This window comes from Pseudophryne corroboree, chromosome 3 (assembly GCF_028390025.1).
Source record: "Pseudophryne corroboree isolate aPseCor3 chromosome 3, aPseCor3.hap2, whole genome shotgun sequence".
Lineage (NCBI taxonomy): Eukaryota > Metazoa > Chordata > Amphibia > Anura > Myobatrachidae > Pseudophryne > Pseudophryne corroboree.
Window position 1 is genome coordinate 115,888,755 of NC_086446.1, and position 18,153 is coordinate 115,906,907.

General features: G+C 41.1%; 66 non-coding genes and 14 pseudogenes across 66 annotated transcripts; all 80 read right to left on the reverse strand.

The window, feature by feature from the left end:
- Positions 1-72: 72 nt before the first annotated feature.
- LOC134897341 (5S ribosomal RNA) lies at positions 73-191 on the reverse strand. The gene has a single exon (XR_010172101.1). It is a non-coding gene; the product is annotated as a 5S ribosomal RNA (ribosomal RNA).
- A 107-nt stretch (positions 192-298) lies between these two features.
- On the reverse strand, positions 299-417 carry LOC134889372 (5S ribosomal RNA; annotated as a pseudogene).
- A 107-nt stretch (positions 418-524) lies between these two features.
- On the reverse strand, positions 525-643 carry LOC135066571 (5S ribosomal RNA). The gene has a single exon (XR_010252815.1). It is a non-coding gene; the product is annotated as a 5S ribosomal RNA (ribosomal RNA).
- Positions 644-750: 107 nt separating this feature from the next.
- LOC134901679 (5S ribosomal RNA) lies at positions 751-869 on the reverse strand. The gene has a single exon (XR_010175164.1). It is a non-coding gene; the product is annotated as a 5S ribosomal RNA (ribosomal RNA).
- Positions 870-976: 107 nt separating this feature from the next.
- LOC134901377 (5S ribosomal RNA) lies at positions 977-1,095 on the reverse strand. The gene has a single exon (XR_010174867.1). It is a non-coding gene; the product is annotated as a 5S ribosomal RNA (ribosomal RNA).
- Positions 1,096-1,202: 107 nt separating this feature from the next.
- LOC134897352 (5S ribosomal RNA) lies at positions 1,203-1,321 on the reverse strand. Its single transcript, XR_010172102.1, has one exon. It is a non-coding gene; the product is annotated as a 5S ribosomal RNA (ribosomal RNA).
- A 107-nt stretch (positions 1,322-1,428) lies between these two features.
- Positions 1,429-1,547, reverse strand: LOC134892858 (5S ribosomal RNA; annotated as a pseudogene).
- A 107-nt stretch (positions 1,548-1,654) lies between these two features.
- On the reverse strand, positions 1,655-1,773 carry LOC135060014 (5S ribosomal RNA). Its single transcript, XR_010246407.1, has one exon. It is a non-coding gene; the product is annotated as a 5S ribosomal RNA (ribosomal RNA).
- A 107-nt stretch (positions 1,774-1,880) lies between these two features.
- On the reverse strand, positions 1,881-1,999 carry LOC134886327 (5S ribosomal RNA). Its single transcript, XR_010170414.1, has one exon. It is a non-coding gene; the product is annotated as a 5S ribosomal RNA (ribosomal RNA).
- Positions 2,000-2,106: 107 nt separating this feature from the next.
- LOC135060275 (5S ribosomal RNA) lies at positions 2,107-2,225 on the reverse strand. Its single transcript, XR_010246665.1, has one exon. It is a non-coding gene; the product is annotated as a 5S ribosomal RNA (ribosomal RNA).
- Positions 2,226-2,332: 107 nt separating this feature from the next.
- On the reverse strand, positions 2,333-2,451 carry LOC135060169 (5S ribosomal RNA). The gene has a single exon (XR_010246562.1). It is a non-coding gene; the product is annotated as a 5S ribosomal RNA (ribosomal RNA).
- Positions 2,452-2,558: 107 nt separating this feature from the next.
- Positions 2,559-2,677, reverse strand: LOC135069945 (5S ribosomal RNA). Its single transcript, XR_010256122.1, has one exon. It is a non-coding gene; the product is annotated as a 5S ribosomal RNA (ribosomal RNA).
- A 107-nt stretch (positions 2,678-2,784) lies between these two features.
- LOC134887931 (5S ribosomal RNA) lies at positions 2,785-2,903 on the reverse strand (annotated as a pseudogene).
- Positions 2,904-3,010: 107 nt separating this feature from the next.
- Positions 3,011-3,129, reverse strand: LOC135064644 (5S ribosomal RNA). The gene has a single exon (XR_010250948.1). It is a non-coding gene; the product is annotated as a 5S ribosomal RNA (ribosomal RNA).
- Positions 3,130-3,236: 107 nt separating this feature from the next.
- On the reverse strand, positions 3,237-3,355 carry LOC134897364 (5S ribosomal RNA). The gene has a single exon (XR_010172103.1). It is a non-coding gene; the product is annotated as a 5S ribosomal RNA (ribosomal RNA).
- A 107-nt stretch (positions 3,356-3,462) lies between these two features.
- Positions 3,463-3,581, reverse strand: LOC134889224 (5S ribosomal RNA; annotated as a pseudogene).
- Positions 3,582-3,688: 107 nt separating this feature from the next.
- Positions 3,689-3,807, reverse strand: LOC135067638 (5S ribosomal RNA). The gene has a single exon (XR_010253849.1). It is a non-coding gene; the product is annotated as a 5S ribosomal RNA (ribosomal RNA).
- A 107-nt stretch (positions 3,808-3,914) lies between these two features.
- LOC134885326 (5S ribosomal RNA) lies at positions 3,915-4,033 on the reverse strand. The gene has a single exon (XR_010169443.1). It is a non-coding gene; the product is annotated as a 5S ribosomal RNA (ribosomal RNA).
- A 107-nt stretch (positions 4,034-4,140) lies between these two features.
- On the reverse strand, positions 4,141-4,259 carry LOC134897375 (5S ribosomal RNA). Its single transcript, XR_010172104.1, has one exon. It is a non-coding gene; the product is annotated as a 5S ribosomal RNA (ribosomal RNA).
- A 107-nt stretch (positions 4,260-4,366) lies between these two features.
- LOC134897387 (5S ribosomal RNA) lies at positions 4,367-4,485 on the reverse strand. Its single transcript, XR_010172105.1, has one exon. It is a non-coding gene; the product is annotated as a 5S ribosomal RNA (ribosomal RNA).
- Positions 4,486-4,592: 107 nt separating this feature from the next.
- On the reverse strand, positions 4,593-4,711 carry LOC135066863 (5S ribosomal RNA). Its single transcript, XR_010253100.1, has one exon. It is a non-coding gene; the product is annotated as a 5S ribosomal RNA (ribosomal RNA).
- A 107-nt stretch (positions 4,712-4,818) lies between these two features.
- LOC134884526 (5S ribosomal RNA) lies at positions 4,819-4,937 on the reverse strand. The gene has a single exon (XR_010168670.1). It is a non-coding gene; the product is annotated as a 5S ribosomal RNA (ribosomal RNA).
- Positions 4,938-5,044: 107 nt separating this feature from the next.
- On the reverse strand, positions 5,045-5,163 carry LOC134886885 (5S ribosomal RNA). Its single transcript, XR_010170961.1, has one exon. It is a non-coding gene; the product is annotated as a 5S ribosomal RNA (ribosomal RNA).
- Positions 5,164-5,270: 107 nt separating this feature from the next.
- Positions 5,271-5,389, reverse strand: LOC135068767 (5S ribosomal RNA). The gene has a single exon (XR_010254959.1). It is a non-coding gene; the product is annotated as a 5S ribosomal RNA (ribosomal RNA).
- Positions 5,390-5,492: 103 nt separating this feature from the next.
- On the reverse strand, positions 5,493-5,611 carry LOC135061786 (5S ribosomal RNA). The gene has a single exon (XR_010248156.1). It is a non-coding gene; the product is annotated as a 5S ribosomal RNA (ribosomal RNA).
- A 107-nt stretch (positions 5,612-5,718) lies between these two features.
- On the reverse strand, positions 5,719-5,837 carry LOC134887602 (5S ribosomal RNA; annotated as a pseudogene).
- Positions 5,838-5,944: 107 nt separating this feature from the next.
- On the reverse strand, positions 5,945-6,063 carry LOC134889009 (5S ribosomal RNA; annotated as a pseudogene).
- A 129-nt stretch (positions 6,064-6,192) lies between these two features.
- LOC135058607 (5S ribosomal RNA) lies at positions 6,193-6,311 on the reverse strand. The gene has a single exon (XR_010245033.1). It is a non-coding gene; the product is annotated as a 5S ribosomal RNA (ribosomal RNA).
- A 107-nt stretch (positions 6,312-6,418) lies between these two features.
- LOC134897399 (5S ribosomal RNA) lies at positions 6,419-6,537 on the reverse strand. Its single transcript, XR_010172106.1, has one exon. It is a non-coding gene; the product is annotated as a 5S ribosomal RNA (ribosomal RNA).
- A 107-nt stretch (positions 6,538-6,644) lies between these two features.
- On the reverse strand, positions 6,645-6,763 carry LOC134901705 (5S ribosomal RNA). The gene has a single exon (XR_010175189.1). It is a non-coding gene; the product is annotated as a 5S ribosomal RNA (ribosomal RNA).
- Positions 6,764-6,870: 107 nt separating this feature from the next.
- Positions 6,871-6,989, reverse strand: LOC135064645 (5S ribosomal RNA). The gene has a single exon (XR_010250949.1). It is a non-coding gene; the product is annotated as a 5S ribosomal RNA (ribosomal RNA).
- Positions 6,990-7,096: 107 nt separating this feature from the next.
- Positions 7,097-7,215, reverse strand: LOC134885885 (5S ribosomal RNA). The gene has a single exon (XR_010169989.1). It is a non-coding gene; the product is annotated as a 5S ribosomal RNA (ribosomal RNA).
- Positions 7,216-7,322: 107 nt separating this feature from the next.
- LOC135067639 (5S ribosomal RNA) lies at positions 7,323-7,441 on the reverse strand. The gene has a single exon (XR_010253850.1). It is a non-coding gene; the product is annotated as a 5S ribosomal RNA (ribosomal RNA).
- A 107-nt stretch (positions 7,442-7,548) lies between these two features.
- Positions 7,549-7,667, reverse strand: LOC134885327 (5S ribosomal RNA). The gene has a single exon (XR_010169444.1). It is a non-coding gene; the product is annotated as a 5S ribosomal RNA (ribosomal RNA).
- A 107-nt stretch (positions 7,668-7,774) lies between these two features.
- Positions 7,775-7,893, reverse strand: LOC134897411 (5S ribosomal RNA). Its single transcript, XR_010172107.1, has one exon. It is a non-coding gene; the product is annotated as a 5S ribosomal RNA (ribosomal RNA).
- A 107-nt stretch (positions 7,894-8,000) lies between these two features.
- Positions 8,001-8,119, reverse strand: LOC135066221 (5S ribosomal RNA). The gene has a single exon (XR_010252475.1). It is a non-coding gene; the product is annotated as a 5S ribosomal RNA (ribosomal RNA).
- Positions 8,120-8,226: 107 nt separating this feature from the next.
- LOC134889794 (5S ribosomal RNA) lies at positions 8,227-8,345 on the reverse strand (annotated as a pseudogene).
- Positions 8,346-8,452: 107 nt separating this feature from the next.
- On the reverse strand, positions 8,453-8,571 carry LOC135063784 (5S ribosomal RNA). Its single transcript, XR_010250107.1, has one exon. It is a non-coding gene; the product is annotated as a 5S ribosomal RNA (ribosomal RNA).
- A 107-nt stretch (positions 8,572-8,678) lies between these two features.
- On the reverse strand, positions 8,679-8,797 carry LOC135064890 (5S ribosomal RNA). The gene has a single exon (XR_010251187.1). It is a non-coding gene; the product is annotated as a 5S ribosomal RNA (ribosomal RNA).
- A 107-nt stretch (positions 8,798-8,904) lies between these two features.
- Positions 8,905-9,023, reverse strand: LOC135063786 (5S ribosomal RNA). Its single transcript, XR_010250109.1, has one exon. It is a non-coding gene; the product is annotated as a 5S ribosomal RNA (ribosomal RNA).
- Positions 9,024-9,130: 107 nt separating this feature from the next.
- On the reverse strand, positions 9,131-9,249 carry LOC135067721 (5S ribosomal RNA). The gene has a single exon (XR_010253932.1). It is a non-coding gene; the product is annotated as a 5S ribosomal RNA (ribosomal RNA).
- A 107-nt stretch (positions 9,250-9,356) lies between these two features.
- Positions 9,357-9,475, reverse strand: LOC134897423 (5S ribosomal RNA). Its single transcript, XR_010172109.1, has one exon. It is a non-coding gene; the product is annotated as a 5S ribosomal RNA (ribosomal RNA).
- A 108-nt stretch (positions 9,476-9,583) lies between these two features.
- On the reverse strand, positions 9,584-9,702 carry LOC135066248 (5S ribosomal RNA). The gene has a single exon (XR_010252502.1). It is a non-coding gene; the product is annotated as a 5S ribosomal RNA (ribosomal RNA).
- Positions 9,703-9,809: 107 nt separating this feature from the next.
- LOC134902063 (5S ribosomal RNA) lies at positions 9,810-9,928 on the reverse strand. The gene has a single exon (XR_010175539.1). It is a non-coding gene; the product is annotated as a 5S ribosomal RNA (ribosomal RNA).
- Positions 9,929-10,035: 107 nt separating this feature from the next.
- Positions 10,036-10,154, reverse strand: LOC135070926 (5S ribosomal RNA). The gene has a single exon (XR_010257073.1). It is a non-coding gene; the product is annotated as a 5S ribosomal RNA (ribosomal RNA).
- Positions 10,155-10,261: 107 nt separating this feature from the next.
- On the reverse strand, positions 10,262-10,380 carry LOC134890631 (5S ribosomal RNA; annotated as a pseudogene).
- A 107-nt stretch (positions 10,381-10,487) lies between these two features.
- Positions 10,488-10,607, reverse strand: LOC134889461 (5S ribosomal RNA; annotated as a pseudogene).
- Positions 10,608-10,714: 107 nt separating this feature from the next.
- LOC135068153 (5S ribosomal RNA) lies at positions 10,715-10,833 on the reverse strand. The gene has a single exon (XR_010254359.1). It is a non-coding gene; the product is annotated as a 5S ribosomal RNA (ribosomal RNA).
- A 107-nt stretch (positions 10,834-10,940) lies between these two features.
- On the reverse strand, positions 10,941-11,059 carry LOC135068154 (5S ribosomal RNA). The gene has a single exon (XR_010254360.1). It is a non-coding gene; the product is annotated as a 5S ribosomal RNA (ribosomal RNA).
- A 107-nt stretch (positions 11,060-11,166) lies between these two features.
- LOC134897434 (5S ribosomal RNA) lies at positions 11,167-11,285 on the reverse strand. The gene has a single exon (XR_010172110.1). It is a non-coding gene; the product is annotated as a 5S ribosomal RNA (ribosomal RNA).
- A 107-nt stretch (positions 11,286-11,392) lies between these two features.
- LOC135061660 (5S ribosomal RNA) lies at positions 11,393-11,511 on the reverse strand. The gene has a single exon (XR_010248035.1). It is a non-coding gene; the product is annotated as a 5S ribosomal RNA (ribosomal RNA).
- Positions 11,512-11,618: 107 nt separating this feature from the next.
- On the reverse strand, positions 11,619-11,737 carry LOC135068155 (5S ribosomal RNA). Its single transcript, XR_010254361.1, has one exon. It is a non-coding gene; the product is annotated as a 5S ribosomal RNA (ribosomal RNA).
- A 107-nt stretch (positions 11,738-11,844) lies between these two features.
- On the reverse strand, positions 11,845-11,963 carry LOC134901724 (5S ribosomal RNA). The gene has a single exon (XR_010175207.1). It is a non-coding gene; the product is annotated as a 5S ribosomal RNA (ribosomal RNA).
- A 107-nt stretch (positions 11,964-12,070) lies between these two features.
- On the reverse strand, positions 12,071-12,189 carry LOC135067669 (5S ribosomal RNA). The gene has a single exon (XR_010253880.1). It is a non-coding gene; the product is annotated as a 5S ribosomal RNA (ribosomal RNA).
- Positions 12,190-12,296: 107 nt separating this feature from the next.
- LOC134896734 (5S ribosomal RNA) lies at positions 12,297-12,416 on the reverse strand (annotated as a pseudogene).
- A 107-nt stretch (positions 12,417-12,523) lies between these two features.
- On the reverse strand, positions 12,524-12,642 carry LOC134891593 (5S ribosomal RNA; annotated as a pseudogene).
- Positions 12,643-12,749: 107 nt separating this feature from the next.
- On the reverse strand, positions 12,750-12,868 carry LOC134886090 (5S ribosomal RNA). Its single transcript, XR_010170185.1, has one exon. It is a non-coding gene; the product is annotated as a 5S ribosomal RNA (ribosomal RNA).
- A 107-nt stretch (positions 12,869-12,975) lies between these two features.
- Positions 12,976-13,094, reverse strand: LOC135066620 (5S ribosomal RNA). Its single transcript, XR_010252863.1, has one exon. It is a non-coding gene; the product is annotated as a 5S ribosomal RNA (ribosomal RNA).
- A 107-nt stretch (positions 13,095-13,201) lies between these two features.
- On the reverse strand, positions 13,202-13,321 carry LOC134896307 (5S ribosomal RNA; annotated as a pseudogene).
- A 107-nt stretch (positions 13,322-13,428) lies between these two features.
- LOC135068156 (5S ribosomal RNA) lies at positions 13,429-13,547 on the reverse strand. The gene has a single exon (XR_010254362.1). It is a non-coding gene; the product is annotated as a 5S ribosomal RNA (ribosomal RNA).
- A 107-nt stretch (positions 13,548-13,654) lies between these two features.
- On the reverse strand, positions 13,655-13,773 carry LOC134897445 (5S ribosomal RNA). The gene has a single exon (XR_010172111.1). It is a non-coding gene; the product is annotated as a 5S ribosomal RNA (ribosomal RNA).
- A 107-nt stretch (positions 13,774-13,880) lies between these two features.
- On the reverse strand, positions 13,881-13,999 carry LOC135068027 (5S ribosomal RNA). The gene has a single exon (XR_010254237.1). It is a non-coding gene; the product is annotated as a 5S ribosomal RNA (ribosomal RNA).
- A 107-nt stretch (positions 14,000-14,106) lies between these two features.
- LOC135066099 (5S ribosomal RNA) lies at positions 14,107-14,225 on the reverse strand. The gene has a single exon (XR_010252357.1). It is a non-coding gene; the product is annotated as a 5S ribosomal RNA (ribosomal RNA).
- Positions 14,226-14,332: 107 nt separating this feature from the next.
- Positions 14,333-14,451, reverse strand: LOC135063285 (5S ribosomal RNA). Its single transcript, XR_010249620.1, has one exon. It is a non-coding gene; the product is annotated as a 5S ribosomal RNA (ribosomal RNA).
- Positions 14,452-14,558: 107 nt separating this feature from the next.
- LOC134885385 (5S ribosomal RNA) lies at positions 14,559-14,677 on the reverse strand. The gene has a single exon (XR_010169500.1). It is a non-coding gene; the product is annotated as a 5S ribosomal RNA (ribosomal RNA).
- A 107-nt stretch (positions 14,678-14,784) lies between these two features.
- LOC135066100 (5S ribosomal RNA) lies at positions 14,785-14,903 on the reverse strand. The gene has a single exon (XR_010252358.1). It is a non-coding gene; the product is annotated as a 5S ribosomal RNA (ribosomal RNA).
- Positions 14,904-15,010: 107 nt separating this feature from the next.
- LOC135067949 (5S ribosomal RNA) lies at positions 15,011-15,129 on the reverse strand. Its single transcript, XR_010254157.1, has one exon. It is a non-coding gene; the product is annotated as a 5S ribosomal RNA (ribosomal RNA).
- Positions 15,130-15,236: 107 nt separating this feature from the next.
- On the reverse strand, positions 15,237-15,355 carry LOC135069340 (5S ribosomal RNA). The gene has a single exon (XR_010255523.1). It is a non-coding gene; the product is annotated as a 5S ribosomal RNA (ribosomal RNA).
- A 107-nt stretch (positions 15,356-15,462) lies between these two features.
- LOC134890512 (5S ribosomal RNA) lies at positions 15,463-15,582 on the reverse strand (annotated as a pseudogene).
- A 107-nt stretch (positions 15,583-15,689) lies between these two features.
- LOC135068028 (5S ribosomal RNA) lies at positions 15,690-15,808 on the reverse strand. Its single transcript, XR_010254238.1, has one exon. It is a non-coding gene; the product is annotated as a 5S ribosomal RNA (ribosomal RNA).
- A 107-nt stretch (positions 15,809-15,915) lies between these two features.
- On the reverse strand, positions 15,916-16,034 carry LOC135066101 (5S ribosomal RNA). The gene has a single exon (XR_010252359.1). It is a non-coding gene; the product is annotated as a 5S ribosomal RNA (ribosomal RNA).
- Positions 16,035-16,141: 107 nt separating this feature from the next.
- On the reverse strand, positions 16,142-16,260 carry LOC135058478 (5S ribosomal RNA). The gene has a single exon (XR_010244906.1). It is a non-coding gene; the product is annotated as a 5S ribosomal RNA (ribosomal RNA).
- A 107-nt stretch (positions 16,261-16,367) lies between these two features.
- Positions 16,368-16,486, reverse strand: LOC134886564 (5S ribosomal RNA). Its single transcript, XR_010170646.1, has one exon. It is a non-coding gene; the product is annotated as a 5S ribosomal RNA (ribosomal RNA).
- A 107-nt stretch (positions 16,487-16,593) lies between these two features.
- LOC135066103 (5S ribosomal RNA) lies at positions 16,594-16,712 on the reverse strand. The gene has a single exon (XR_010252361.1). It is a non-coding gene; the product is annotated as a 5S ribosomal RNA (ribosomal RNA).
- Positions 16,713-16,819: 107 nt separating this feature from the next.
- Positions 16,820-16,938, reverse strand: LOC135067950 (5S ribosomal RNA). Its single transcript, XR_010254158.1, has one exon. It is a non-coding gene; the product is annotated as a 5S ribosomal RNA (ribosomal RNA).
- Positions 16,939-17,045: 107 nt separating this feature from the next.
- Positions 17,046-17,164, reverse strand: LOC135069341 (5S ribosomal RNA). The gene has a single exon (XR_010255524.1). It is a non-coding gene; the product is annotated as a 5S ribosomal RNA (ribosomal RNA).
- A 107-nt stretch (positions 17,165-17,271) lies between these two features.
- LOC135058476 (5S ribosomal RNA) lies at positions 17,272-17,390 on the reverse strand. Its single transcript, XR_010244904.1, has one exon. It is a non-coding gene; the product is annotated as a 5S ribosomal RNA (ribosomal RNA).
- A 107-nt stretch (positions 17,391-17,497) lies between these two features.
- LOC134890513 (5S ribosomal RNA) lies at positions 17,498-17,617 on the reverse strand (annotated as a pseudogene).
- A 107-nt stretch (positions 17,618-17,724) lies between these two features.
- LOC135068157 (5S ribosomal RNA) lies at positions 17,725-17,843 on the reverse strand. Its single transcript, XR_010254363.1, has one exon. It is a non-coding gene; the product is annotated as a 5S ribosomal RNA (ribosomal RNA).
- A 107-nt stretch (positions 17,844-17,950) lies between these two features.
- LOC135068158 (5S ribosomal RNA) lies at positions 17,951-18,069 on the reverse strand. Its single transcript, XR_010254364.1, has one exon. It is a non-coding gene; the product is annotated as a 5S ribosomal RNA (ribosomal RNA).
- Positions 18,070-18,153: the final 84 nt, after the last annotated feature.

Sequence of the window (18,153 nt, forward strand, 5' to 3'; positions counted from 1 at the left end):
TAACTACTAGTTCATAAATGAATACATATTAAAATTGAATGCATCAACAGAACGGTGTTGGCAGTATAAAAATATCTACAGCACCTTGTATTCCCAGGTGGTCTCCCATCCAAGTACTAACCAGGCCCAACACTGCTTAGCTTCCAAGATCAGATGAGATTGGGCGTATCCAGTGTGGTGTGGCTGTAGATGAGCTTTGTGGTTTCTGTTAGAACTTTTCTACTTCTAACTACTGGTTCATAAATAAATACGTTTGAAAATGGAATGCATCAACAGAACGGTGTTGGCAGTATAAAAATATCTACAGCACCTTGTATTCACAGGTGGTCTCCCATCCAAGTACTAACCAGGCCCAACACTGCTTTGCTTCCAAGATCAGATGAGATTGGGCATATCCAGTGTGGTGTGGCTGTAAAAGAGCTTTATGGTTTCTGTTAGTACTTTTCTACTTCTAACTACTGGTTCATAAATGAATACGTTTGAAAATGGAATGCATCAACAGAACGGTGTTGGTAGTATGAAAATATTTACAGCACCTTGTATTCCCAGGTGGTCTCCCATCCAAGTACTAACCAAGCCCAACACTGCTTAGCTTCCAAGATCAGATGAGATTGGGCGTATCCAGTGTGGTGTGGCTGTAGATGAGCTTTGTGGTTTCTGTTAGAACTTTTCTACTTCTAACTACTGGTTCATAAATGAATACGTTTGAAAATATAATGCATCAACAGAACGGTGTTGGCAGTATAAAAAAATCTACAGCACCTTGTATTCCCAGGTGGTCTCCCATCCAAGTACTAACCAGGCCCAACACTGCTTAGCTTCCAAGATCAGATGAGATTGGGCGTATCCAGTGTGGTGTGGCTGTAGATGAACTTTGTGGTTTCTGTTAGAACTTTTCTACTTCTAACTACTGGTTCATAAATGAATACGTTTGAAAATGGAATGCATCAACAGAACGGTGTTGGCAGTATAAAAATATCTACAGCACCTTGTATTCCCAGGTGGTCTCCCATCCAAGTACTAACCAGGCCCAACACTGCTTATCTTCCAAGATCAGATGAGATTGGGCGTATCCAGTGTGGTGTGGCTGTAGATGAGCTTTGTGGTTTCTGTTAGAACTTTTCTACTTCTAACTACTGGTTCATAAATGAATACGTTTGAAAATGGAATGCATCAACCGAACGGTGTTGGCAGTATAAAAATATCTACAGCACCTTGTATTCCCAGGTGGTCTCCCATCCAAGTACTAACCAGGCCCAACACTGCTTAGCTTCCAAGATCAGATGAGATTGGGCGTATCCAGTGTGGTGTGGCTGTAGATGAGCTTTGTGGTTTCTGTTAGAACTTTTCTACTTCTAACTACTGGTTCATAAATGAATACGTTTGAAAATGGAATGCATCAACAGAACGGTGTTGGCAGTTTAAAAATATCTACAGCACCTTGTATTCCCAGGTGGTCTAACATCCAATTACTATCCAGGCCCAACACTGCTTAGCTTCCAAGATCAGATGAGATTGGGCGTATCCAGTGTGGTGTGGCTGTAGATGAGCTTTGTGGTTTCTGTTAGAACTTTTCTACTTCTAACTACTGGTTCATAAATGAATACGTTTGAAAATGGAATGCATCAACAGAACGGTGTTGGCAGTATAAAAATATCTACAGCACCTTGTATTCCCAGGTGGTCTCCCATCCAAGTACTAACCAGGCCCAACACTGCTTAGCTTCCAAGATCAGATGAGATTGGGCGTATCCAGTGTGGTGTTGCTGTAGATGAACTTTCTGGTTTCTGTTAGAACTTTTCTACTTCTAACTACTGGTTTATAAATGAATACGTTTTAAAATGGAATACATCAACAGAACGGTGTTGGCAGTATAAAAATATCTACAGCACCTTGTATTCCCAGGTGGTCTCCCATCCAAGTACTAACCAGGCCCAACACTACTTAGCTTCCGAGATCAGATGAGATTGGGCGTATCCAGTGTGGTGAGGCTGTAGATGAGCTTTGTGGTATCTGTTAGAACTTTTCTACTTCTAACTACTGGTTCATAAATGAATACGTTTGAAAATGGAATGCATCAACAGAACGGTGTTGGCAGTATAAAATTATCTACAGCACCTTGTATTCCCAGGTGGACTCCCATCCAAGTACTAACCAGGCCCAACACTGCTTAGCTTCCAAGATCAGATGAGATTGGGCGTATCCAGTGTGGTGTGGCTGTAGATGAGCTTTATGGTTTCTGTTAGAACTTTTCTACTTCTAACTACTAGTTCATAAATGAATACATATTAAAATTGAATGCATCAACAGAACGGTGTTGGCAGTATAAAAATATCTACAGCACCTTGTATTCCCAGGTGGTCTCCCATCCAAGTACTAACCAGGTCCAACACTGCTTAGCTTCCAAGATCAGATGAGATTGGGCGTATCCAGTGTGGTGTGGCTGTAGATGAGCTTTGTGGTTTCTGATAGAACTTTTCTACTTCTAACTACTGGTTCATAAATAAATACGTTTGAAAATGGAATGCATCAACAGAACGGTGTTGGCAGTATAAAAATATCTACAGCACCTTGTATTCCCAGGTGGTCTCCCATCCAAGTACTAACCAGGCCCAACACTGCTTTGCTTCCAAGATCAGATGAGATTGGGCATATCCAGTGTGGTGTGGCTGTAGAAGAGCTTTATGGTTTCTATTAGTACTTTTCTACTTCTAACTACTGGTTCATAAATGAATACGTTTGAAAATGGAATGCATCAACAGAACAGTGTTGGTAGTATAAAAATATCTACAGCACCTTGTTTTCCCAGGTGGTCTCCCATCTAAGTACTAACCAGGCTCAACACTGCTTAGCTTCCAAAATCAGATGAGATTGGGCGTATCCAGTGTGGTGTGGCTGTAGATGAGCTTTGTGGTTTCTGTTAGAACTTTTCTACTTCTAACTACTGGTTCATAAATGAATACGTTTGAAAATTGAATGCATCAACAGAACGGTGTTGGCAGTATAAAAATATCTACAGCACCTTGTATTCCCAGGTGGTCTCCCATCCAAGTACTAACCAGGCCTAACACTGCTTAGCTTCCAAGATCAGATGAGATTGGGCGTATCCAGTGTGGTGTGGCTGTAGATGAGCTTTGTGGTTTCTGTTAGAACTTTTCTACTTCTAACTACTGGTTCATAAATGAATACGTTTGAAAATGGAATGCATCAATAGAACGGTGTTGGCAGTATAAAAATATCTACAGCACCTTGTATTCCCAGGTGGTCTCCCATCCAAGTACTAACCAGGCCCAACACTGCTTAGCTTCCAAGATCAGATGAGATTGGGCGTATCCAGTGTGGTGTGGCTGTAGATGAACTTTGTGGTTTCTGTTAGAACTTTTCTACTTCTAACTACTGGTTCATAAATGTATACGTTTTAAAATGGAATGCATCAACAGAACGGTGTTGGCAGTATAAAATTATCTACAGCACCTTGTATTCCCAGGTGGTCTCCCATCCAAGTACTAACCAGTCCCAACACTGCTTAGCTTACAAGATCAGATGAGATTGGGCGTATCCAGTGTGGTGTGGCTGTAGATGAGCTTTATGGTTTCTGTTAGAACTTTTCTACTTCTAACTACTGGTTCATAAATAAATACGTTTGAAAATGGAATGCATCAACAGAATGGTGTTGGCAGTATAAAAATATCTACAGCACCTTGTATTCCCAGGTGGTCTCCCATCCAAGTACTAACCAGGCCCAACACTGCTTAACTTCCAAGATATGATGAGATTGGGCGTATCCAGTGTGGTGTGGCTGTAGATGAGCTTTGCGATTTCTGTTAGAACTTTTCTACTTCTAACTACTGGTTCATAAATGAATACGTTTGAAAATGGAATGCATCAACAGAACGGTGTTGGCAGTATAAAAATATCTACAGCACCTTGTATACCCAGGTGGTCTCCCATCCAAGTACTAACCAGGCCCAACACTGCTTAGCTTCCAAGATCAAATGAGATTGGGCGTATCCAGTGTGATGTGGCTGTAGATGAACTTTGTGGTTTCTGTTAGAACTTTTCTACTTCTAACTACTGGTTCATAAATGAATACGTTTGAAAATGGAATGCATCAACAGAACGGTGTTGGTAGTATAAAAATATCTACAGCACCTTGTATTCCCAGGTGGTCTCCCATCCAAGTACTAACCAGGCCCAACACTGCTTAGCTTCCAAGATCAGATGAGATTGGGCGTATCCAGTGTGGTGTGGCTGTAGATGAGCTTTGTGGTTTCTATTTGAACTTTTCTACTTCCAACTACTGGTTCATAAATGAATACATTTGAAAATGGAATGCATCAACAGAACGGTGTTGGCAGTATAAAAATATCTACAGCACCTTGTATTCCCAGGTGGTCTCCCATCCAAGTACTAACCAGGCCCAACACTGCTTAGCTTCCAAGATCAGATGAGATTGGGCGTATCCAGTGTGGTGTGGCTGTAGATGAGCTTTGTGGTTTTTGTTTGAACTTTTCTACTTCTAACTACTGGTTCATAAATGAATACATTTGAAAATGGAATGCATCAACAGAACGGTGTTGGCAGTATAAAAATATCTACAGCACCTTGTATTCCCAGGTGGTCTCCCATCCAAGTACTAACCAGGCCCAGCACTGCTTAGCTTCCAAGATCAGATGAGATTGGGCATATCCAGTGTGGTGTTGCTGTAGATTAACTTTCCGGTTTCTGTTAGAACTTTTCTACTTCTAACTACTGGTTCATAAATGAATACGTTTTAAAATGGAATGCATCAACAGAACGGTGTTGGCAGTATAAAATTATCTACAGCACCTTGTATTCCCAGGTGGTCTCCCATCCAAGTACTAGCCAGGCCCAACACTGCTTTGCTTCCAAGATCAGATGAGATTGGGCATATCCAGTGTGGTGTGGCTGTAGAAGAGCTTTATGGTTTCTGTTAGTACTTTTCTACTTCTAACTACTGGTTCATAAATGAATACGTTTGAAAATGGAATGCATCAACAGAACGGTGTTGGTAGTATAAAAATATTTACAGCACCTTGTATTCCCAGGTGGTCTCCCATCTAAGTACTAACCAGGCCCAACACTGCTTAGCTTCTAAGATCAGATGAGATTGGGCGTATCCAGTGTGGTGTGGCTGTAGATGAGCTTTATGGTTTCTGTTAGAACTTTTCTACTTCTAACTACTGGTTCATAAATGAATACGTTTGAAAATGGAATGCATCAACAGAACGGTGTTGGTAGTATAAAAATATCTACAGCACCTTGTATTCCCAGGTGGTCTCCCATCCAAGAACTTTCCAGGCCCAACACTGCTTAGCTTCCAAGATCAGATGAGATTGGGCGTATCCAGTGTGGTGTGGCTGTAGATGAGCTTTGTGGTTTCTGTTAGAACTTTTCTACTTCTAACTACTGGTTCATGAATACATTTGAAAATGGAATGCATCAACAGAACGGTGTTGGCAGTATAAAAATATCTACAGCACCTTGTATTCCCAGGTGGTCTCCCATCCAAGTACTAACCAGGCCCAGCACTGCTTAGCTTCCAAGATCAGATGAGATTGGGCGTATCCAGTGTGGTGTTGCTGTAGATTAACTTTCTGGTTTCTGTTAGAACTTTTCTACTTCTAACTACTGGTTCATAAATGAATACGTTTTAAAATGGAATGCATCAACAGAACGGTGTTGGCAGTATAAAATTATCTACAGTACCTTGTATTCCCAGGTGGTCTCCCATCCAAGTACTAACCAGGCCCAACACTGCTTTGCTTCCAAGATCAGATGAGATTGGGCATATCCAGTGTGGTGTGGCTGTAGAAGAGCTTTATGGTTTCTGTTAGTACTTTTCTACTTCTAACTACTGGTTCATAAATGAATACGTTTGAAAATGGAATGCATCAACAGAACGGTGTTGGTAGTATAAAAATATTTACAGCACCTTGTATTCCCAGGGGGTCTCCCATCCAAGTACTAACCAGGCCCAACACTGCTTAGCTTCCAAGATCAGATGAGATTGGGCGTATCCAGTGATGTGTGGCTGTAGATGAGCTTTGTGGTGGCTGTAGATGAGCTTTGTGGTTTCTGTTAGAACTTTTCTACTTCTAACTACTGGTTCATAAATGAATAAGTTTGAAAATGGAATGCATCAACAGAACGGTGTTGGTAGTATAAAAATATCTACAGCACCTTGTTTTCCCAGGTGGTCTCCCATCCAAGTACTAACCAGGCCCAACACTGCTTAGCTTCCAAGATCAGATGAGATTGGGCGTATCCAGTGTGGTGTGGCTATAGATTAGCTTTGTGGTTTCTGTTAGAACTTTTCTACTTCTAACTACTGGTTCATAAATGAATACGTTTGAAAATTGAATGCATCAACAGAACGGTGTTGGAAGTATAAAAATATCTACAGCACCTTGTATTCCCAGGTGGTCTCCCATCCAAGTACTAACCAGGCCCAACACTGCTTAGCTTCCAAGATCAGATGAGATTGGGCGTATCCAGTGTGGTGTGGCTGTAGATGAGCTTTGTTGTTTCCGTTAGAACTTTTCTACTTCTAACTACTGGTTCATAAATGAATACGTTTGAAAATGGAATGCATCAACAGAACAGTGTTGGTAGTATAAAAATATCTACAGCACCTTGTTTTCCCAGGTGGTCTCCCATCTAAGTACTAACCAGGCCCAACACTGCTTAGCTTCCAAGATCAGATGAGATTGGGCGTATCCAGTGTGGTGTGGCTGTAGATGAGCTTTGTGGTTTCTGTTAGAACTTTTCTACTTCTAACTACTGGTTCATAAATGAATACGTTTGAAAATTGAATGCATCAACAGAACGGTGTTGGCAGTATAAAAATATCTACAGCACCTTGTATTCCCAGGTGGTCTCCCATCCAAGTACTAACCAGGCCTAACACTGCTTAGCTTCCAAGATCAGATGAGATTGGGCGTATCCAGTGTGGTGTGGCTGTAGATGAGCTTTGTGGTTTCTGTTAGAACTTTTCTACTTCTAACTACTGGTTCATAAATGAATACGTTTGAAAATGGAATGCATCAATAGAACGGTGTTGGCAGTATAAAAATATCTACAGCACCTTGTATTCCCAGGTGGTCTCCCATCCAAGTACTAACCAGTCCCAACACTGCTTAGCTTCCAAGATCAGATGAGATTGGGCGTATCCAGTGTAGTGTGGCTGTAGATGAGCTTTATGGTTTCTGTTAGAACTTTTCTACTTCTAACTACTGGTTCATAAATAAATACGTTTGAAAATGGAATGCATCAACAGAATGGTGTTGGCAGTATAAAAATATCTACAGCACCTTGTATTCCCAGGTGGTCTCCCATCCAAGTACTAACCAGGCCCAACACTGCTTAACTTCCAAGATATGATGAGATTGGGCGTATCCAGTGTGGTGTGGCTGTAGATGAGCTTTGCGATTTCTGTTAGAACTTTTCTACTTCTAACTACTGGTTCATAAATGAATACGTTTGAAAATGGAATGCATCAACAGAACGGTGTTGGCAGTATAAAAATATCTACAGCACCTTGTATACCCAGGTGGTCTCCCATCCAAGTACTAACCAGGCCCAACACTGCTTAGCTTCCAAGATCAAATGAGATTGGGCGTATCCAGTGTGATGTGGCTGTAGATGAACTTTGTGGTTTCTGTTAGAACTTTTCTACTTCTAACTACTGGTTCATAAATGAATACGTTTGAAAATGGAATGCATCAACAGAACGGTGTTGGTAGTATAAAAATATCTACAGCACCTTGTATTCCCAGGTGGTCTCCCATCCAAGTACTAACCAGGCCCAACACTGCTTAGCTTCCAAGATCAGATGAGATTGGGCGTATCCAGTGTGGTGTGGCTGTAGATGAGCTTTGTGGTTTCTATTTGAACTTTTCTACTTCCAACTACTGGTTCATAAATGAATACATTTGAAAATTGAATGCATCAACAGAACGGTGTTGGCAGTATAAAAATATCTACAGCACCTTATATTCCCAGGTGGTCTCCCATCCAAGTACTAACCAGACCCAACACTGCTTAGCTTCCAAGATCAGATGAGATTGGGCGTATCCAGTGTGGTGTGGCTGTAGATGAGCTTTGTGGTTTCTGTTAGAACTTTTCTACTTCTAACTACTGGTTCATAAATGAATACGTTTGAAAATGGAATGCATCAACAGAACGGTGTACGTAGTATAAAAATACGTACAGCACCTTGTTTTCCCAGGTGGTCTCCCATCCAAGTACTAATCAGGCCCAACACTGCTTAGCTTCCTAGATCAGATGAGATTGGGCGTATCCAGTGTGGTGTGGCTGTAGATAAGCTTTGTGGTTTCTGTTAGAACTTTTCTACTTCTAACTACTGGTTCATAAATGAATACATTTTAAAATGGAATGCATCAACAGAACGGTGTTGGCAGTATAAAATTATCTACAGCACCTTGTATTCCCAGGTGGTTTCCCATCCAAGTACTAACCAGGCCCAACACTGCTTAGCTTCCAAGATCAGATGAGATTGGGCATATCCAGTGTGGTGTGGCTGTAGATGAGCTTTGTGGTTTCTGTTAGAACTTTTCTACTTCTAACTACTGTTTCATAAATGAATACGTTTGAAAATGGAATGCATCAACAGAACGGTGTTGGCAGTATAAAAATATCTACAGCACCTTGTATTCCCAGGTGGTATCCCATCCAAGTACTAACCAGGCCCAACACTGCTTAGCTTCCAAGATCAGATGAGATTGGGCGTATCCAGTGTAGTATTGCTGTAGATGAACTGTCTGGTTTCTGTTAGAACTTTTCTACTTCTAACTACTGGTTCATAAATGAATACATTTTAAAATGGAATGCATCAACAGAACGGTGTTGGCAGTATAAAATTATCTACAGCACCTTGTATTCCCAGGTGGTTTCCCATCCAAGTACTAACCAGGCCCAACACTGCTTAGCTTCCAAGATCAGATGAGATTGGGCATATCCAGTGTGGTGTGGCTGTAGATGAGCTTTGTGGTTTCTGTTAGAACTTTTCTACTTCTAACTACTGTTTCATAAATGAATACGTTTGAAAATGGAATGCATCAACAGAACGGTGTTGGCAGTATAAAAATATCTACAGCACCTTGTATTCCCAGGTGGTCTCCCATCCAAGTACTAACCAGGCCCAACACTGCTTAGCTTCCATGATCAGATGAGATTGGGCGTATCCAGTGTGGTGTGGCTGTAGATGAGCTTTGCAGTTTCTGTTAGAACTTTTCTACTTCTAACTACTGGTTCATAAATGAATACATTTGAAAATGGAATGCATCAACAGAACGGTGTTGGCAGTATAAAAATATCTACAGCACCTTGTATTCCCAGGTGGTCTCCCATCCAAGTACTAACCAGGCCCAACACTGCTTAGCTTCCAAGATCAGATGAGATTGGGCGTATCCAGTGTGGTGTGGCTGTAGATGAGCTTTGTGGTTTCTGTTAGAACTTTTCTACTTACTAACTACTGGTTCATAAATGAATAGGTTTGAAAATGGAATGCATCAACAGAACGTTGTTGGCAGTATAAAAATATCTACAGCACCTTGTATTCCCAGGTGGTCTCCCATGCAAGTACTAACCAGGCCCAACACTGCTTAGCTTCCAAGATCAGATGAGATTGGGCGTATCCAGTGTGGTGTTGCTGTAGATGAACTTTCTGGTTTCTGTTAGAACTTTTCTACCTCTAACTACTGGTTCATAAATGAATAAGTTTTAAAATGGAATGCATCAACAGAACGGTGTTGGCAGTATAAAATTATCTACAGCACCTAGTATTCCCAGGTGGTCTCCCATCCAAGTACTAACCAGGCCCAACACTGCTTAGCTTCCAAGATCAGATGAGATTGGGCGTATCCAGTGTGGTGTGGCTGTAGAAGAGCTTTATGGTTTCTGTTAGTACTTTTCTACTTCTAACTACTGGTTCATAAATAAATAAGTTTGAAAATGGAATGCATCAACAGAACGGTGTTGGTAGTATAAAAATTTCTACAGCACCTTGTATTCCCAGGTGGTCTCCCATCCAAGTACTAACCAGGCCCAACACTGCTTAGCTTCCTAGATCAGATGAGATTGGGCGTATCCAGTGTGGTGTGGCTGTAGATGAGCTTTGTCGTTTCTGTTAGAACTTTTCTACTTCTAACTACTGGTTCATAAATGAATATGTTTGAAAATGGAATGCATCAACAGAACGGTGTTGGTAGTATAAAAATATCTACAGCACCTTGTATTCCCAGGTGGTCTCCCATCCAAGTACTAACCAGGCCGAATACTGTTTAGCTTCCAAGATCAGATGAGATTGGGCGTATCCAGTGTGGTGTGGCTGTAGATGAGCTTTGTAGTTTCTGTTAGAACTTTTCTACTTCTAACTACTGGTTCATAAATGAATAGGTTTGAAAATGGAATGCATCAACAGAACGGTGTTGGCAGTATAAAAATATCTACAGCACCTACGTATTCCCAGGTGGTCTCCCATCCAAGTACTAACCAGACCCAACACTGCTTAGTTTCCAAGATCAGATGAGATTGGGCATATCCAGTGTGGTGTGGCTGTAGAAGAGCTTTATGGTTTCTGTTAGTACTTTTCTACTTCTAACTACTGGTTCATAAATGAATACGTTTGAAAATGGAATGCATCAACAGAACGGTGTTGGTAGTACAAAAATATCTACAGCACCTTGTATTCCCAGGTGGTCTCCCATCCAAGTACTAACCAGGCCCAACACTGCTTAGCTTCCAAGATCAGATGAGATTGGGCATATCCAGTGTGGTGTGGCTATAGAAGAGCTTTATGGTTTCTGTTAGTACTTTTCTACTTCTAACTACTGGTTCATAAATGAATAAGTTTGAAAATGGAATGCATCAACAGAACGGTGTTGGTAGTACAAAAATATCTACAGCACCTTGTATTCCCAGGTGGTCTCCCATCCAAGTACTAACCAGGCCCAACACTGCTTAGCTTCCAAGATCAGATGAGATTGGGCATATCCAGTGTGGTGTGGCTATAGAAGAGCTTTATGGTTTCAGTTAGTACTTTTCTACTTCTAACTACTGGTTCATAAATGAATAAGTTTGAAAATGGAATGCATCAATAGAACGGTGTTGGTAGTATAAAAATATCTACAGCACCTTGTATTCCCAGGTGGTCTCCCATCCAAGTACTAACCAGGCCCAACACTGCTTAGCTTCCAAGATCAGATGAGATTGGGCGTATCCAGTGTGGTGTGGCTGTAGATGAGCTTTGTGGTTTCTGTTTGTACTTTTCTACTTCTAACTACTGGTTCATAAATGAATACATTTGAAAATTGAATGCATCAACAGAACGGTGTTGGCAGTATAAAAATATCTACAGCACCGTGTATTCCCAGGTGGTCTCCCATCCAAGTACTAACCAGGCCCAACACTGCTTAGCTTCCAAGATCAGATGAGATTGGGCATATCCAGTGTGGTGTGGCTGTAGATGACCTATATGGTTTCTGTTAGTACTTTTCTACTTCTAACTACTGGTTCATAAATGTATACGTTTGAAAATGGAATGCATCAACAGAACGGTGTTGGTAGTACAAAAATATCTACAGCACCTTGTATTCCCAGGTGGTCTCCCATCCAAGTACTAACCAGGCCCAACACTGCTTAGCTTCCAAGATCAGATGAGATTGGGCATATCCAGTGTGGTGTGGCTATAGAAGAGCTTTATGGTTTCTGTTAGTACTTTTCTACTTCTAACTACAGGTTCATAAATGAATAAGTTTGAAAATGGAATGCATCAACAGAACGGTGTTGGTAGTATAAAAATATCTACAGCACCTTGTATTCCCGGGTGGTCTCCCATCCAAGTACTAACCAGGCCCAACACTGCTTAGCTTCCAAGATCAGATGAGATTGGGCGTATCCAGTGTGGTGTGGCTGTAGATAAGCTTTGTGGTTTCTGTTAGAACTTTTCTACTTCTAACTACTGGTTCATACATGAATACGTTTGAAAATGGAATGCATCAACAGAACGGTGTACGTAGTATAAAAATATCTACAGCACCTTGTTTTCCCAGGTGGTCTCCCATCCAAGTACTAATCAGGCCCAACACTGCTTAGCTTCCTAGATCAGATGAGATTGGGCGTATCCAGTGTGGTGTGGCTGTAGATAAGCTTTGTGGTTTCTGTTAGAACTTTTCTACTTCTAACTACTGGTTCATACATGAATACGTTTGAAAATGGAATGCATCAACAGAACGGTGTTGGCAGTATAAAAATATATACAGCACCTATGTATTCCCAGGTGGTCTCCCATCCAAGTACTGACCAGGACCAACACTGCTTAGCTTTCAAGATCAGATGAGATTGGGCATATCTAGTGTGGTGTGGCTGTAGAAGAGCTTTATGGTTTCTGTTAGTACTTTTCTACTTCTAACTACTGGTTCATAAATGAATACGTTTGAAAATGGAATGCATCAACAGAACGGTGTTGGTAGTATAAAAATATCTACAGCACCTTGTATTCCGAGGTGGTCTCCCATCCAAGTACTAACCAGGCCCAACACTGCTTAGGTTCCAAGATCAGATGAGATTGTGCGTATCCAGTGTGGTGTGGCTGTAGATGAGCTTTGTGGTTTCTGTTTGAACTTTTCTACTTCTAACTACTGGTTCATAAATGAATACATTTGAAAATTGAATACATCAACAGAACGGTGTTGGCAGTATAAAAATATCTACAGCACCTTGTATTCCCAGGTGGTCTCCCATCCAAGTACTAACCAGACCAAACACTGCTTAGCTTCCAAGATCAGATGAGATTGGGCGTATCCAGTGTGGTGTGGCTGTAGATGAGCTTTATGGTTTCTGTTAGAACTTTTCTACTTCTAACTACTGGTTCATAAATGAATACGTTTGAAAATGGAATGCATCAACAGAACGGTGTACGTAGTATAAAAATATCTACAGCACCTTGTTTTCCCAGGTGGTCTCCCATCCAAGTACTAAACAGGCCCAACACTGCTTAGCTTCCTAGATCAGATGAGATTGGGCGTATCCAGTGTGGTGTGGCTGTAGATAAGCTTTGTGGTTTCTGTTAGAACTTTTCTACTTCTAACTACTGGTTCATAAATGAATACGTTTGAAAATGGAATGCATCAACAGAACGGTGTTGGCAGTATAAAAATATCTACAGCACCTATGTATTCCCAGGTGGTCTCCCATCCAAGTACTGACCAGGACCAACACTGATTGGCTTTCAAGATCAGATGAGATTGGGCATATCCAGTGTGGTGTGGCTGTAGAAGAGCTTTATGGTTTCTGTTAGTACTTTTCTACTTCTAACTACTGGTTCATAAATGAATACGTTTGAAAATGGAATGCATCAACAGAACGGTGTTGATAGTATAAAAATATCTACAGCACCTTGTATTCCCAGGTGGTCTCCCATCCAAGTACTAACCAGGCCCAACACTGCTTAGCTTCCAAGATCAGATGAGATTGGGCATATCCAGTGTGGTGTGGCTATAGAAGAGCTTTATGGTTTCTGTTAGTACTTTTCTACTTCTAACTACTGGTTCATAAATGAATAAGTTTGAAAATGGAATGCATCAACAGAACGGTGTTGGTAGTATAAAAATATCTACAGCACCTTGTATTCCCAGGTGGTCTCCCATCCAAGTACTAACCAGGCCCAACACTGCTTAGCTTCCAAGATCAGATGAGATTGGGCGTATCCAGTGTGGTGTGGCTGTAGATGAGCTTTGTGGTTTCTGTTTGAACTTTTCTACTTCTAACTACTGGTTCATAAATAAATACATTTTAAAATGGAATGCATCAACAGAACGGTGTTGGCAGTATAAAATTATCTACAGCACCTTGTATTCCCAGGTGGTCTCCCATCCAAGTACTAACCAGGACCAACACTGCTTAGCTTCCAAGATCAGATGAGATTGGGCATATCCAGTGTGGTGTGGCTGTAGATGAGCTTTGCAGTTTCTGTTAGAACTTTTCTACTTCTAACTACTGGTTCATAAATGAATACATTTGAAAATGGAATGCATCAACAGAACAGTGTTGGCAGTATAAAAATATCTACAGCACCTTGTATTCCCAGGTGGTCTCCCATCCAATTACTAACCAGGCCCAACACTGCTTAGCTTCCAAGATCAGATGAGATTGGGCGTATCCAGTGTGGTGTGGCTGTAGATAAGCTTTGTGGTTTCTGTTAGAACTTTTCTACTTCTAACTACTGGTTCATAAATGAATAAGTTTTAAAATGGAATGCATCAACAGAACGGTGTTGGCAGTATAAAATTATCTACAGCACCTAGTATTCCCAGGTGGTCTCCCATCCAAGTACTAACCAGGCCCAACACTGCTTAGTTTCCAAGATCAGATGAGATTGGGCGTATCCAGTGTGGTGTTGCTGTAGATGAACTTTCTGGTTTCTGTTATAACTTTTCTACTTCTAACTACTGGTTCATAAATGAATACGTTTGAAAATGGAATGCATCAACAGAACGGTGTTGGCAGTATAAAAATATCTACAGCACCTTGTATTCCCAGGTTGTCTCCCATCCAAGTACTAACCAGGCCCAACACTGCTTAGCTTCCAAGATCAGATGAGATTGGGCGTATCCAGTGTGGTGTGGCTATAGATGAGCTTTGCAGTTTCTGTTAGAACTTTTCTACTTCTAACTACTGGTTCATAAATGAATACATTTGAAAATGGAATGCATCAACAGAACAGTGTTGGCAGTATAAAAATATCTACAGCACCTTGTATTCCCAGGTGGTCTCCCATCCAATTACTAACCAGGCCCAACACTGCTTAGCTTCCAAGATCAGATGAGATTGGGCGTATCCAGTGTGGTGTGGCTGTAGATAAGCTTTGTGGTTTCTGTTAGAACTTTTCTACTTCTAACTACTGGTTCATAAATGAATAAGTTTTAAAATGGAATGCATCAACAGAACGGTGTTGGCAGTATAAAATTATCTACAGCACCTAGTATTCCCAGGTGGTCTCCCATCCAAGTACTAACCAGGCCCAACACTGCTTAGCTTCCAAGATCAGATGATATTGGGCGTATCCAGTGTGGTGTGGCTGTAGAAGAGCTTCATGGTTTCTGTTAGTACTTTTCTACTTCTAACTACTGGTTCATAAATGAATAAGTTTGAAAATGGAATGCATCAACAGAACGGTGTTGGTAGTATAAAAATTTCTACAGCACCTTGTATTCCCAGGTGGTCTCCCATCCAAGTACTAACCAGGCCCAACACTGCTTAGCTTCCAAGATCAGATGAGATTGGGCGTATCCTGTGTGGTGTGGCTGTAGATGAGCTTTGTCGTTTCTGTTAGAACTTTTCTACTTCTAACTACTGGTTCATAAATGAATACATTTGAAAATGGAATGCATCAACAGAACGGTGTTGGCAGTATAAAAATATCTACAGCACCTACGTATTCCCAGGTGGTCTCCCATCCAAGTACTAACCGGACCCAACACTGCTTAGCTTCCAAGATCAGATGAGATTGGGCATATCCAGTGTGGTGTGGCTGTAGAAGAGCTTTATGGTTTCTGTTAGTACTTTTCTACTTCTAACTACTGGTTCATAAATGAATACGTTTGAAAATGGAATGCATCAACAGAACGGTGTTGGTAGTACAAAAATATCTACAGCACCTTGTATTCCCAGGTGGTCTCCCATCCAAGTACTAACCAGGACCAACACTGCTTAGCTTCCAAGATCAGATGAGATTGGGCATATCCAGTGTGGTGTGGCTGTAGATGAGCTTTGCAGTTTCTGTTAGAACTTTTCTACTTCTAACTACTGGTTCATAAATGAATACATTTGAAAATGGAATGCATCAACAGAACAGTGTTGGCAGTATAAAAATATCTACAGCACCTTGTATTCCCAGGTGGTCTCCCATCCAATTACTAACCAGGCCCAACACTGCTTAGCTTCCAAGATCAGATGAGATTGGGCGTATCCAGTGTGGTGTGGCTGTAGATAAGCTTTGTGGTTTCTGCTAGAACTTTTCTACTTCTAACTACTGGTTCATAAATGAATAAGTTTTAAAATGGAATGCATCAACAGAACGGTGTTGGCAGTATAAAATTATCTACAGCACCTAGTATTCCCAGGTGGTCTCCCATCCAAGTACTAACCAGGCCCAACACTGCTTAGCTTCCAAGATCAGATGAGATTGGGCGTATCCAGTGTGGTGTTGCTGTAGATGAACTTTCTGGTTTCTGTTATAACTTTTCTACTTCTAACTACTGGTTCATAAATGAATACGTTTGAAAATGGAATGCATCAACAGAACGGTGTTGGCAGTATAAAAATATCTACAGCACCTTGTATTCCCAGGTTGTCTCCCATCCAAGTACTAACCAGGCCCAACACTGCTTAGCTTCCAAGATCAGATGAGATTGGGCGTATCCAGTGTGGTGTTGCTGTAGATGAGCTTTGCAGTTTCTGTTAGAACTTTTCTACTTCTAACTACTGGTTCATAAATGAATACATTTGAAAATGGAATGCATCAACAGAACAGTGTTGGCAGTATAAAAATATCTACAGCACCTTGTATTCCCAGGTGGTCTCCCATCCAATTACTAACCAGGCCCAACACTGCTTAGCTTCCAAGATCAGATGAGATTGGGCGTATCCAGTGTGGTGTGGCTGTAGATAAGCTTTGTGGTTTCTGTTAGAACTTTTCTACTTCTAACTACTGGTTCATAAATGAATAAGTTTTAAAATGGAATGCATCAACAGAACGGTGTTGGCAGTATAAAATTATCTACAGCACCTAGTATTCCCAGGTGGTCTCCCATCCAAGTACTAACCAGGCCCAACACTGCTTAGCTTCCAAGATCAGATGATATTGGGCGTATCCAGTGTGGTGTGGCTGTAGAAGAGCTTTATGGTTTCTGTTAGTACTTTTCTACTTCTAACTACTGGTTCATAAATGAATAAGTTTGAAAATGGAATGCATCAATAGAACGGTGTTGGTAGTATAAAAATTTCTACAGCACCTTGTATTCCCAGGTGGTCTCCCATCCAAGTACTAACCAGGCCCAACACTGCTTAGCTTCCAAGATCAGATGAGATTGGGCGTATCCTGTGTGGTGTGGCTGTAGATGAGCTTTGTCGTTTCTGTTAGAACTTTTCTACTTCTAACTACTGGTTCATAAATGAATACATTTGAAAATGGAATGCATCAACAGAACGGTGTTGGCAGTATAAAAATATCTACAGCACCTTATATTCCCAGGTGGTCTCCCATCCAAGTACTAACCAGGCCCAACACTGCTTAGCTTCCAAGATCAGATGAGATTGGGCGTATCCAGTGTGGTGTGGCTGTAGATGAGCTTTGTGGTTTCTGTTAGAACTTTTCTACTTCTAACTACTGGTTCATAAATGAATAGGTTTGAAAATGGAATGCATCAACAGAACGGTGTTGGCAGTATAAAAATATCTACAGCACCTACGTATTCCCAGGTGGTCTCCCATCCAAGTACTAACCGGACCCAACACTGCTTAGCTTCCAAGATCAGATGAGATTGGGCATATCCAGTGTGGTGTGGCTGTAGAAGAGCTTTACGGTTTCTGTTAGTACTTTTCTACTTCTAACTACTGGTTCATAAATGAATACGTTTGAAAATGGAATGCATCAACAGAACGGTGTTGGTAGTACAAAAATATCTACAGCACCTTGTATTCCCAGGTGGTCTCCCATCCAAGTACTAACCAGGCCCAACACTGCTTAGCTTCCAAGATCAGATGAGATTGGGCATATCCAGTGTGGTGTGGCTATAGAAGAGCTTTATGGTTTCTGTTAGTACTTTTCTACTTCTAACTACTGGTTCATAAATGAATAAGTTTGAAAATGGAATGCATCAACAGAACGGTGTTGGTAGTACAAAAATATCTACAGCACCTTGTATTCCCAGGTGGTCTCCCATCCAAGTACTAACCAGGCCCAACACTGCTTAGCTTCCAAGATCAGATGAGATTGGGCATATCCAGTGTGGTGTGGCTATAGAAGAGCTTTATGGTTTCTGTTAGTACTTTTCTACTTCTAACTACTGGTTCATAAATGAATAAGTTTGAAAATGGAATGCATCAACA